Genomic DNA, 9,684 nt, shown 5'->3' with positions numbered 1-9,684 from the left:
TTTTTTTTCTTTCTGTTACTGTCCTCATACCTTTCTTTTTGTTCTTTCTCAAAGTTCTTCAGGTACGGTACAGTGGTCTCATGTCCATCTGTATTGTGTGTGTAGGAGAGGTGTCGTGTATGTGTATTAGTGTGTCAGTCAGTTGCTACCGTACATGTGTGAAAGCTTGTGTGAGGGAGAGAGAGGAGAAAGAAGCCACCTAGCAGTGATTCTCAGGTCTAACCTGCCAGAACACATGGAGAAATCTCTGTACTGTACAGAACCTTTCTTGGTGAGATTGAAACAAAGTAACAGTATGATTTGATTGGCTGTAAGAGTCAGCTTACTTTACCCCCACCCCTGTCACACAGTGTTGGGGGACTGTGAGGGTAGGCTAATGCAGAGGTGTTATATTCTAGAATGCGTTTATCTTCTCCGGAATGATGCTGACATACTGTAGGGCAATATGAGATGATGGGATGCAGCCTTCATTGTAAACATTTCATTGAGCCTCTCTTGATCACCTTCGGTTGAGTCACTGGGCCAAACCTGGGTCTTTGACACCTGATACAGGAGTGAGATTGTCTTTGAACCATGTAATAATACAGCGTGGGTGCCTCTAGCATTCATTACAGCTCAAGGCTTCTCTGAAGTCTCTAACTCCCTCTGAGTGTGGGAGTGCACTATCAAAATGCATCAGTGCAAAACATCTCGGTGGAGCTAATGGGATTTGACTCAGTGATAATGGGGTACAATTTGGAACTTCATTTTGTGAGATAGTTAGTCTCTCACATTCTCTGTATTTGGTGATTATCTGTGTGACCACAGATAAAGGTTCAAGGAGATGATTTGAATGAGGAAAACACGACCTGAATGTCCTCGCGAGTAACAGTATTTGTTGTAAGAGGTCATGTTCAACTTGTTTTTTTGTTTTTTTTGTTTTTCTCGGAAATTACACAAAGTGACAACAAAGAACTGCTGATGATCTCAAAGAAGATTAAAATCTCATTTAGAATGGTATGTTGTGTGATGAAGTCAGGACTTGGCTTTTGGCCATTGAGAAGGTTTAGGCAGTTGCGTTAGCGCCATCTGTTGATGATGATGTGAAGCTCTCTGTAGTGCTGCTCATCCTCCTAAACCCTTCAACAGGGCAGAGGAAGAGGGCAATTGAAAATGGACAATGTCTCATATGTAGAACACACAGATGTCGTCAAATACCAATCATAGTATTCAAGAAAATGCTAAACATTTCATGGGCATGCCAGGTTGATGCAACAGCAACACTAACATGCACATTTACATTGAGTTACAATGGGGAAAATACAACAACAGAAGACCAGACTACATTTTCCACAGCCCGGGCCTCAGTTGCAATGGCTAATCATGAACGATTTAACGATTTAACACAGCAAATACTTTATCATGTAGATTGTGTAATTGGAGGTGCACAATCTCAGCGGCGCTAATTATAGTGTTTGGTAATTAGCACAGGAGAAAAGTTTGTGAACCAATATCTCTGAGATTTACAGAACACGGGGTCCTATTAGCAAACTCCAAACCAGGGTTTTCTAATGACCAAGTTCAGAGTCACTAATTTGCGGCTGTCCGTGGTGTTTGTGAAATATGTTTCCAATCTCCCCATTCTGAGTCTCGGGTGCTGCACTGCGCTTTAATTAATTAGAGAGTGGCAAGTAGCTAGACAAGGGAGAGTCAGTGACTTACCCATTCCTCCACTGCTTCCCTTGAACACAGCACAGACATTTATCTCCAAATACCAACACTGGAATGCTGATACTGTATATTATGTGAACTTTAATTATCATGATTTTTGTTCACATCCTGTTGCCAAGTAACAGTGTGAGCGGTTCTCTCACCCCAAACCGTCAGTCTCCCATCCTATTACCGTAGGACACCAGTCAACAGGCTCCCGCATGAAGAAACAAGGATCTCGCCCCCCCCCCCCCCCCCCCCCCCCCCCCGCCCCCTCTTCATCAGCTCCACTTTTCTTTGCCTGTGGCATATCATTAGATTTTCTTCTCCCCCCCCCCCCCACCCCCCCCTTCCAAAGTTTGCTTGGCAATGGGCCTGAGCGTGGGACATGGTGTGTGAACTCCATTTGGAGCTCCAGTGTGATTTCCCACAATGGCCAAGGTTACCGAGGAGACTGTTATTACTTCATTATCGTCAAACAGCTGATATAAAAATGCCTCAATCTCTCCCTCCATTTCTGTTGCCACTTGCCAAGGGTGATCTTCAGCTCGTGACAGTGGTAATAAAAAAGGTAAGGATCAAGAGAATTGCTTTGAATTTTAATTCTAATATCCAACCCCACATGAGCACATTTGACAGTACAATATGTATAGTATTCCAACACATTGATACACGACACGATACTCTATGGCTAATTCAGACAAATCTTTTCACACTAAATTATAGGTGCATGCTGTATGTATGGTTTTTATATTTCCTGACTACATACTGTATGTTGTGTTCATCATATCCTTATGGGCCACCACAATCAATCTTAGCCAAAAAGGAACTTATAGCAGGCATGTCCATTTGTAATCATTTGTAGTTGTTGTTGATTTATTGCACATGTTCTCATTTTGTTCAACCCACGTACTTCTGTCTTTGATGAACAGCGAGTGACTACCACTCCAACTCCTCCACGCCATCCAACATTTTATCAATGCTTCATTTGTGCCACGGAAATCAACAGCCCTGGATGATTCAGTTGTCACGCATTGTTAAGTAAAAACAGCATATTCATCTCTTTCTAAGAAGCTTGGGTGAAATTATATTTCACTGTGTGTCTCTTTTCGGCAGGAGTGTGAGGAATGTAGCCCATTTTCACCTCTGATTTTTTTTTCCTTTTCTTTTTCTTTTTCTTTTTTTTTACCTCGATGGGGATTTCTAGAGACCTCTGCAGAAATTGGATTTTTTTTTTTTTTTGCAACTTCTGAAAGTTACAAATGCTTTGTGCTCGCTCCTTCCCTCCATACGAGAGTGAGGGAGTCCTGTGGAGCTATTTTCTCTGGCCGAAGGAGACACATAAAAACGAATGATGGCAATATTACTTCTGAAACTGAGTTGACGTTATTGCGCTTTTATGCGTCGGGGGAAATCATTGTGTCCTGGGCTGCAGCAAATGATTATTGAGAGCTAATAGGGTGCGATGTTTAATATAAAGGCAAGAACAGACAAAATCACTCATCGCACCACAGGGAATAAATTAGGAGGAGGAAAAGTGAAGGTGGGAGCCATTGCTGTAGATAGATGATGTTTATGATCACCTAGCTGGCTATGTGTTGCTATCATTACAGCAACACACAACACATCTCATACTCTCTCATTGCTTCTTTGTGGTTCCCTCTCTCGTACTCTGCTGGTTAAATCACCACACAGCATGCACTGAGCCCGAGACACTGATTGGTTCATCTGTCGTGATGTAGCATAGTACAATGTTTACCTTTGAGAAAAAGAAGCGCATGATGATTGCAACCTCTGGAGGCCATCGATGGCATTGCTAGCTCTTCATACCATCTGTTTTGTTTCCCCTCGAGAGTCCTCTTTTCTTTCAAGATACACCTCCATTGTAGATTTTGTTGTGGACTGACACAATTCGCTGTGCAATGTTTCTAACTAGCTCATTGAGGAGAGTTTCTGAAGCGTGTAGCGTTCTGCTGCTGGTGGCCTATGGTGTCAGGTAGTTGAGTCTCCTCCTCAGTGTGGTCCCCAGGCAGATCTTCCTCTCATTGACCTTCTGCAGGGGCAGACTCACGTCCCGGTGTTATGGAGAGGAGCGTATTCTCAGGAGAGGCCTGCCGTGCGTATGTGTGCTTATCAGCAGGCTGTGCTGCAAAGAACCTATTTTCCCCTACCCTTCAGTGAAGGGCAGCTGGAAAGGCTCCAGCGCAGGTAGGTTAGCGCACGTGTGTGTGTGTGTGTGTGTGTGTGTGTATGTGTGTGTGTGTGTGTGTGTGTGTGTGTGTATGTGTGTGTGTGTGTCTGTCTGTCTGTCTGTCTGTGTGTGTCTGGCTGGTTGATGAGAAAAGCACTTAGAGAAAGTTGTTGAGGGGATTGTGTCAATATCAATACACTGTGAATGAGTAATCTCTTTGTTATCCTCATAAATTACTCAGGCTAGGCTATTCCAGCACTAAGGACAGATGAAATCAATTCACTCAAACATAGATTGTAATAATAATAATAATAATAATAATAATAATAATAATAATAATAACATTTATTTGACACAGTCTCAAAGCGCATAGAACTGAGTGCATTTTAAAGAAAATCAGCGAAAAACAAACTCCACTATTAACAACAAAGAAGACGACAGGAAGGCCTGTCTGAAGAGGTTGTAGTTGTGAGAAAGCTCTCTCTCTATGACTCTCTGTGGAGTGAATCAAGAACCAGCCACAGAATGCGAGCGTGGGGGGAGGGGGGGTGTTAGGGGGTCACACACCAGGCCTGAACCATTCAAGTGCCAACAGGGGTTTCGTGAGTTGTAAAACGGGACTCCGAGCTGTGAAACATGCCCACATTACAGTCCGACGTCAGGCCTGTCTACTGTTCAGCCTGTCCACTCCCCCCGCCTCCCAGGGGAACACACATTGCCCACATCATCTCACGCTGCCCTGACCTATGAGTGTTATCGAGTCTTACTGCCTTGCCTCTGCGTATGTCCTCTCACCATCCACACCTCTGTCTGGCCTTTTGCTGTGAATGGCCTTTACCAGACGGTCTCTAGTCACGCAGTGGGGGCCCACTCACAAAACTCCACTTGTTAGTTCTCTTACAGTTCTGTCTCTGGCTCTGTCCTCCAGCGCCCCTCACCCACCCACCCACCCACCCACACAGCCCTTCCCCTCCCCCTGGTCCACCCTTACACATTGTCTCAGAGTGCTGGAGGTCTGGACAGAGAGTGCCAGTGAAGCGAGTGGTGATTAACTTGGACGGTCAGGCGGAATTGATTCCTTCCCCCTGCGGCTGACGCTTGTGCTCTTCCAGAGCCCGGAGATGAGAGCAGATTTGTTTTGGGGGGTGTACAGTATCCCAAGTTCTTTATAAGTGATCTGTCTGTCTGTCTGTCTGTCTGTCTCTCTGTCTCTCTGTTTCTCTGTCCGACTGTCTGTCTGTCTGTCTGTCTGTCTCTCTGTCTCTCTGTTTCTCTGTCCGACTGTCTGTCTGTCTGTCTGTCTGTCTGTCTGTCTGTCTGTCTGTTTCTTTCTTTCTTTCTTTCTTTCTTTTTTTCTTTCTGTCTCTGTTTCTGTCTCTGTTTCTCTCTGTCTCTCTCTCTCTCTCTCTCTGCCCTCCACAGTGGTCCAGGTGTGTGCACACTCATGGGCTCTCAGCTGGTGTGGTCTGGTGGAACACAGTGAGGAGGACGTCAAGACGAGGCTGTAGCCTATCAGAGATCGACTTAATTAAGCTCAATTACTCTGATGAGCTGGCAATGAGAAAGCTGAGCTCTAGTAATGATTCATTACTGCATCAAATCATCCAGTTAGCTCATGAGGGTAGCTGTCACTGTTTTCAGGACACCACTCAACAAGCTGTGGCCTTGAGTACAAAGCTGACATTACATGCAAGAAATAGGATATTACTATGTTGTTACACTCCTCGTGGTGAGACAGCGCAGCAATACCGTTCTTTTATTGTGAATCTGTACTTAGTTAAGGGGAACTGACTTAGTTAGTTACTTGTGTATTGTTAAACATTATCCCATTGTAAGCATTGTCCCCTTTCTAAGAAATACCCTATTCATATTCTACCATAGAGGGTTATGTGATGGGCCTCTGTTGTGTGACGTTACTTTGTTTTCTATGTCAACTTTGTTTCCGTTCAAATGTTTCTGTCTGTGTTGTGAGTGAGGTATCATTCTTGTGTCATGTCTTTCATGTCATATGCAGCGTCAGACATAATACAGCATAAGCCTCAATCTGACAACACCCTCTGTTGTCTTAACGCCTCATCAAGAAATGACAGCTGGCGATAATTACAGAATAAGCCTCGTCTTTTTTGATGGAGCTGATAGACAGCGTAGACATCATGCTGCACATAGACACGTATTTGACAACAACTACAATTGGAAACACGTACAGTTGACAACAAATAAGATCCGCAACAATTAGCTTTCACAAGTGATGAAGCACTTTGTTCTCTTGCCTGCATACCGTTAACCTTATACTATCTATTCTGGGCTGACTTGACAGGAAGTATCTACGGAAGATGCGTTTATCTTTCCCGTTGTTACGCAGTATGAAGAAACCGGATTAAAACTAACCCTGCAGGTAGGGAATTTCATACTCGGCTGCATCTCAAAGCCACGTGCCCAATAAAGTCCAGCCAGCTTGGTAGAAGGTTAATGAGAGGAGTTTGAAGCTGGTTTATGGGAGATTTTTATCTGGCCTCATCCACGAACAGGCCCCATATACACTACCCCCACGGTCTGAGCTCTCCAAATCGATAGCCACAGAGAGATTGCTCATCCCTACGGCCTGAGGAGTACGACTCGCCTGCTGTTTGTGTGTGTGGTCTTCCGGGATTTCTATTTTATTTATTTATTTATTTTTCTTCACATTTATTTATTTTTCTCCCAGCAATCTGCACAATAGCTGGAAGTCAGCCGACTGTCTCTGTCTCTGTTTTGGGTGGTGGAAAAGCTCTCAGAGGAGATGGGGTGTAAAACGTGCTGCTGCTGATGCTGCTTCTCTCCTCTATGTCCCCGGGGATACTGAATGAATGCAATCGTGACGCAGGTAGAGGCTCTTTGGAATGCTAATGCTATTTGCAACGCCGTTGAGGGAATGTCTTCATAAATGCCTGCTCTCTGGGGATGGAGTGGAGGATGCTGGGGTGCGTGTGGTGCGTGGATGGGCTCTTTTTACCGTGGTGGTCCGCATGAATAAATGCATGTCCAGCCCTGTGTGCCCGGCGCGGGCTCTGTTTGCTCATTAGGTATGCGGCTGGCTCGGCGGGCCCCGTCCCGGGAGATGAAAGTTTGTAAACATGAATAATAATTAGGAAAAGGTCTTTGGGAAGGTAATCTGCATGTGGGTTCCGGAGGCATGCTTACTCGACTCAGTATGCATCCAATTGGGGGACATTGCATTAGCAGTTTGTGTGCACGGAGACACAGGTAACGTTTGATCTCCTATCAGGGCAAACAGAATAGATTTAATTTCTAATTGGCTTTAAAGGAGATTAGACCCAATGTAAGGGAGGTGGGGGTGGGGACAAGAGGCAGCAAAAACAAACAGATCTTATTGCTACTGGGCTGACTGCACTATTGACTAGGCTTATCTAATAATCGCTATTTGCAGCCACACACGAGCAAGCTGCCGCCAGACACAGACCCGGTTTGGGTGTTTGGAATGGGATGCAAACAACAACAATTCATCTCCTCCCAGGATGAAGATACATGAACAGTAGCAAGGGATATAGCAGCACTGTGCGGTAGTGACAGAACAACAGGGCTGTTTGAGACTGTTGCTCTGTCCTCTAAACACGTATTCTTGTGGCTCAGAACAGAAGAGGTTAAAAATAGGGCTTTGTGTCCAAACCCATCCTGGCACGTCCAGTAGTCTGCTAAGCATCAAGGGGGACAGCTAAAATGAGAACTCAAGGGTTCTCGAGGCTTGATGTAGGGCCTCTTGTGCCCCCAGGTGTCTGACTTATTGACATGTCGATAGGGCCCTGATGATTCATTAAGAGCCCTGTGTGTTATCGCTCATGCAGGAGATGAGGACGATCTTGAGGTGACATTGGCGGTGGAGAGAGAATCCAGCCTTCTGCTATTCCAGTCTTCTTCCTCTCGTGGTAACACACCTCTGACAGTAAACAAATCTTTGACAAGTCCCCCCTCCCAGACCCATCTCCCCTTTTATAGATAGTTTTAAGACTTTAATCCGGATCCAGTGACAAGCTCATCCCCTGTCAATAGGGTAAAGAGGAACTCATGCTAGGGATGTGCACACTTGTCCATTGGCTGGTGTGAGCGGACATGCCCTGCATCTTAAGCTGCTACTCACCTTAAAACAAGGGTACTGAGGTAAAAAGGGACAGGTTCACATAAATGTGTTAAAATGTGGATTTTCTATTTTCCAAATGTATATACGATACGAAATGTTGATTTTTCTATTTTTAAAATGTATATACTAGTCATTTATAGAGGGCACAGTGTATAGATATTGTGGACAGGGTGCCCCTGCAAAAGAGGGCTTGGTCTCAGTGTGTTTCCCCTGTATAAATAAAACAATTCAATATATACCATGGAACATTACAATTGTGCATTTAGAAATCACTACACCACTGTTAGAAATAAGGATAGACCTTGTTTCTTGTCTCATCTTACCATGATCAAAGCGTGAATACTTGTTTAAGGTTAGAGTTGAGCGCACCGGTTCCAAGTACTCGTTAAGGTTACCGTTGCTCTTGAACTCTCAGAAGTGTTCAGTCTCAGTGCTCATCTCTCTCTCTCTCGTTCTGTCAGCGTATGATTTCCCAGTCCTGCACCAGTGATCCATGCGCGGTCACGTTCCCCGGCTATACGGCAGAGTGCGCGGATCCTCCGGTTATCTCTGTGCCCTGCAGGTCCTAATTTGTCTTTGTTAGGCCCGCTGGTCTCTCGCTTCTGCCTCGGCTAAGACTGATCACCGCCGTCTCCGCCATCCAGCATGGCCGCTAATCTTACACCTCACATGCACTTTGTAATTGTCACAGGTGTCACTTCTACTCAGCCCCTCTCCCAGTCTCAACCGCCACAGAGGTCTTCTCCTGTACAGTGGTGGGAAGAGAAAATGGAAGTTCAGTCAGGTTTTAAAAAAAAAAAGATATAGAGTGATAGATAGGATACAAGGGATTTTAATGGGTATACACAGACATGGTTAGGGACTCAAAAACTGTAATAATAATTGCGCATGATACTCCACGTCCAGGAGAATGGTAGAAAGAAAACTGAATACATACAATAAATTTCAGTTCACAGTTTTCAGTAACAGGCCTAGATATATGTAGCTGATGGAATGTGAATAAGATGTATAGATTTTAGCATGAAATTTAATCATTCAGATTACATGATATATTTATTTTGGGTATGTATTCCCTATCATCACCATCACCATCATCATCATCATCACCACCCTCTCTCTGGTGGCTGTGTCTCATAAGGTGATGGGCGGTTGTGGTGTAGTTGTGTTTAGTAGTGTAATTACATGGATGAGTGGAGCAGTCATCTAGTAGGGCCCCTTCTGAATCTCAGTGTGAGGCCCTTCTACAAACAGGAGTTGTTAACCTGATCACAAAGTCAATAGTCATCATCAGTTGTCTTGTCTTGATTAGCCTGCCTGCTGTAAAAATCAATTTTGTAGAATCCAATCACATCATGTGGGTTAACAGATCACGCAATGAGTCCCTACTACTATTACTACTACTACAGTTTATTGCATCAACTTCTCTCTTACACAACATTTCACATTTTCATTCATCTGCTGTAACAATCGATGTTTTATTTATTTTTATTTATATATATATATATATATATATATATATATATATATATATATATATATATATATATATATATATATATATGTATATGTGTATATATATATATATATATATATATATATATATATATACACACACACACACACATATATATATATACATATATATATGCAGTATATATTTTTTAGGGAT

Source organism: Argentina silus (genome assembly GCF_951799395.1).
Source record: "Argentina silus genome assembly, chromosome: 8".
Taxonomy (NCBI): Eukaryota; Metazoa; Chordata; class Actinopteri; order Argentiniformes; family Argentinidae; genus Argentina; species Argentina silus.
This window is presented reverse-complemented; position numbering follows the sequence as displayed.